Source organism: Zootermopsis nevadensis, unplaced genomic scaffold (genome assembly GCF_977971745.1).
Source record: "Zootermopsis nevadensis isolate Lab colony 2312 unplaced genomic scaffold, Znev_1.0 Znev_ptg000243l, whole genome shotgun sequence".
Lineage (NCBI taxonomy): Eukaryota > Metazoa > Arthropoda > Insecta > Blattodea > Termopsidae > Zootermopsis > Zootermopsis nevadensis.
In genome coordinates, this window is record NW_028259370.1 from 525001 (window position 1) to 529265 (window position 4265).

The 4265-nt window shown below is 58.1% G+C and overlaps 1 non-coding gene across 1 annotated transcript in view; it reads right to left on the bottom strand.

Annotated features, from left to right (window-relative positions):
* LOC147870565 (small subunit ribosomal RNA) overlaps positions 1-1531 on the bottom strand; it is a 1918-nt gene extending 387 nt beyond the window's left edge. Inside the window, exon 1 of the ribosomal RNA XR_015533380.1 lies at positions 1-1531. This exon is cut by the window's left edge and continues 387 nt beyond it. This is a non-coding gene — a ribosomal RNA (small subunit ribosomal RNA).
* Positions 1532-4265: the final 2734 nt, after the last annotated feature.

Consider the following 4265-nt stretch of genomic DNA (forward strand, 5'->3'; position numbering starts at 1 on the left):
TCGTGCGGCTAGAAGCCGCCTGTCCCTCTAAGAAGATTAGGAGTCGCCGGTAGCACAGAGGATACCGGATGCGACTATTTAGCAGGCTAGAGTCTCGTTCGTTATCGGAATTAACCAGACAAATCGCTCCACCAACTAAGAACGGCCATGCACCACCACCCACCGAATCAAGAAAGAGCTCTCAATCTGTCAATCCTCCCGGTGTCTGGGCCTGGTGAGGTTTCCCGTGTTGAGTCAAATTAAGCCGCAGGCTCCACTCCTGGTGGTGCCCTTCCGTCAATTCCTTTAAGTTTCAGCTTTGCAACCATACTTCCCCCGGAACCCAAAAGCTTTGGTTTCCCGGAAGCCGCCCGCCGAGTCATCGGAGGAACTTCGGCGGATTGCTGGCTGGCATCGTTTATGGTTAGAACTAGGGCGGTATCTGATCGCCTTCGAACCTCTAACTTTCGTTCTTGATCAGAGAAAACATTCTTGGCAAATGCTTTCGCTTCTGTCCGTCTTGCGACGATCCAAGAATTTCACCTCTAACGTCGCAATACGAATGCCCCCGTCTGTCCCTTTTGATCATTACCTCGGGGCTTCCGAAAACCAACAAAATAGAACCGAGGTCCTATTCCATTATTCCATGCACTCGGTATTCAGGCGGCTGCTGCCTGCTTTAAGCACTCTAATTTGTTCAAAGTAAAAGTGCCGGCCCATCGTGACACTCGGTCAAGAGCACCGCGACGGGATTGTGTAGGCCCTCCCCGAGACGACCCGAGGCGTGGGAGCGTCGCCGCCCCCATCGCCCGCGGGCGCCGGCTCGGGCCACCGGCAGGACGTCCGCACGTGCGTGCCAGTTAGACACCGACGGGCGGTGAACCGGCAGCGTGGGACACAAGTCCGACTACGAGCTTTTTAACCGCAACAGCTTTAATATACGCTATTGGAGCTGGAATTACCGCGGCTGCTGGCACCAGACTTGCCCTCCAATGGATACTCGTTAAAGTCTTTAGAGTGTACTCATTCCGATTACGGGGCCTCGGATGAGTCCCGTATCGTTATTTTTCGTCACTACCTCCCCGTGCCGGGAGTGGGTAATTTGCGCGCCTGCTGCCTTCCTTGGATGTGGTAGCCGTTTCTCAGGCTCCCTCTCCGGAATCGAACCCTGATTCCCCGTTACCCGTTACAACCATGGTAGGCGCAGAGCCTACCATCGACAGTTGATAAGGCAGACATTTGAAAGATGCGTCGCCGGTTCGTAGACCGTGCGATCCGCCTCCATTTATTCAGAGTCACCAAGGCAAACGGCCGCGTGAGCGACCGATTGGTTTTGATCTAATAAAAGCGTCCCGACCGTCTCCGGTCGGGACTCGGTTGCATGTATTAGCTCTAGAATTACCACAGTTATCCAAGTAACTGTCCACCATCTAAGGAACCATAACTGATTTAATGAGCCATTCGCGGTTTCACCTTAATTTGGCTTGCACTGAGACATGCATGGCTTAATCTTTGAGACAAGCATATGACTACTGGCAGGATCAACCAGGGAACCGAAGACTCACTTGGAGCTCGTTCCTCCCCCTCCACGCGGTCCCGGATGGGTCCGGCGAGGGGGTCCAGTTCATACTTCAACGCTCGCACTCCGTGCGCCCCTGCGAGCAGGGGCCACTTCGTGCCGTTAGGGGGACGCCACGTGAGCGCCCCCAGAACCGTGGTGCCATTAGGGCACCCTTCCCTCTCTTCACTCGACATGCATAAGCGCCGAAGCGCCGTTTGGCATCGCGAGTCTAGCACGCGCCCGGACTACGAGTGAGTCGGTTGCAGTGTGTCCACGATACGCCGCCTATAGACCGTGTCCGGGGGACAGAGGGCCGCGGCATCGCGGTGGCGAAGGGTTTGCCGGGAAGGGGAACGAAGCCGGCCTTTTTCGTAAAATCGTTCCCCTGTTGCTTGCCGGGAAGGTGGACGAACCCGGTCTCTCTCGTAAAATCGTCCACCTGCTGCTTGCCGGGAAGGGGAACAAAGCCGGTCTTTTTCGTAAAATCGTTCCCCTGTTGCTTGCCGGGAAGGTGGACGAACCCGGTCTTTATCGTCAAATCGTCCACCTGCTGGTTGCCGGGAAGGGGAACGAAGCCGGCCTTTTTCGTAAAATCGTTCCCCTGTTGCTTGCCGGGAAGGAGGACGAACCCGGTCTTTATCGTCAAATCGTCCTCCTGTTGCTTGCCGGAAAGGGGAACGAAGCCGGCCTTTTTCGTAAAATCGTTCCCCTGTTGCTTGCCGCGAAGGTGGACGAACCCGGTCTCTCTCGTAAAATCGTCCACCTGCTGCTTGCCGGGAAGGGGAACGAAGCCGGTCTTTTTCGTAAAATCGTTCCCCTGTTGCTTGCCGGGAAGGTGGACGAACCCGGTCTCTCTCGTAAAATCGTCCACCTGCTGCTTGCCGGGAAGGGGAACGAAGCCGGTCTTTTTCGTAAAATCGTTCCCCTGTTGCTTGCCGGGAAGGTGGACGAACCCGGTCTTTATCGTCAAATCGTCCACCTGCTGCTTGCCGGGAAGGGGAACGAAGCCGGCCTTTTTCGTAAAATCGTTCCCCTGTTGCTTGCCGGGAAGGAGGACGAACCCGGTCTTTAACGTCAAATCGTCCTCCTGTTGCTTGCCGGAAAGGGGAACGAAGCCGGCCTTCTTCGTAAAATCGTTCCCCTGTTGCTTGCCGGGAAGGTGGACGAACCCGGTCTTTCTCGTAAAATCGTCCACCTGCTGCTTGCCGGGAAGGGGAACGAAGCCGGCCTTTTTCGTAAAATCGTTCCCCTGCCGGGCGGAGGACGGACCCGGGCTTTTCTTCCGTCAGTTGTGTCCTCCTGATGTATCCAGACACCACCCAAGGCTCAGGAATCGTCTTATGCGGAAAAAGGGCCAATTTATCAGCGACGCATCCGTTAGTTCAACTAGAGGAAGTGTGAAATTTTCCTACAAAATAAGGTGCCAGCGCGGCGTTTTCAGGGGAGACTCGTAACGTCTGAGCCTCAGAGAGCGCGACCCGGCCGAATGCGAGCGGCAGGTCCCCTAAAATCGGCCTACCTAACACGCACGGATGGGACTTTGAAATCTGAAGACGTGGAGGGCACGAACGGGAATATATATGCGGCAGAAGCCAGAGACACCGCCGGCAGCCTCACCGTGACCGCACGAGAAGTCGTCACTTGCGCCAATCTTGCACTCGAGTGCCGAGTCACCTACGAGCAGACCCCTGCTTCTGCCTGTCCATTGAGGGCAGCCGAGCACGCGATTCCCCAGGAGACGGACTTCTGTACACTTGTGCCCCTCTTGCCCTAAACGGGGTTCGAGCAGCGCGGGGAGAGGAATTCAGTCCCCGGCGGATGCGCGCTCGTTCTAAGTGCAGCTTCCGAGAGGCCGCCCGTGAAGGCCATCACTTGTGCCACTCTTGCACTCGGAATCGAGTGCCGACTCGAACCGGAGCCTCCGCCGGCCACTGCGTGGGTTGACGGGCGCCGACCCCGATGAAGACGGCGATCGGTGCACATGTGCCCCCCATGCCCTAAACGGGGTTCGAGCAGCGCGGGGAGAGGAATTCAGTCCCCGGCGGATGCGCGCTCGTTCTAAGTGCAGCTTCCCAGAGGCCGCCCGTTAAGGCCTTCACATGTGCCACTCTTGCACTCGTAGATGAGTGCCGACTCGAGCCCGAGTCTCCGCCGGACACCGCGCGTGATGACGTGCGCCAACCCCGATGGACACGGCGGTCGGTGCACTTGTGCTCCACTTGCCCTAAACGGTTGCAAGTAGAGCGGGCCGAGGCCAGCAGTCCCCCGGCGGATGCGCGCTGGTTCTAAGTGCAGCTTCCCAGAGGCCGCCCGTGAAGGCCGTCACGTGTGCCGCTCTTGCACTCGGAATCGAGTGCCGACTCGAACCGGAGCCTCCGCCGGCCACTGCGTGGGTTGACGGGCGCCGTCCCCGATGAAGACGGCGATCGGTGCACATGTGCCCCTCTTGCCCTAAACGGGGTTCGAGCAGCGCGGGGAGAGGTCTTCAGTCTCCCGCGGATGCACGCTGGTACTAAGGGCCGGCTCACAGAAGCCACCTGTAAAGGCCGTCACATGTGCCACTCTTGCACTCGTAGTCGAGGGCCGACTCGAGCCCGAGCCTCCGCCGGACACCGCGCGTGTTGACGTGCGCCAACCCCGATGGACACGGCGGTCGGTGCATTTGTGCCCCACTTGCACTAAACGGTTGCAAGTACACCGGGCCGAGGAAAGCATTCCCCCGCGG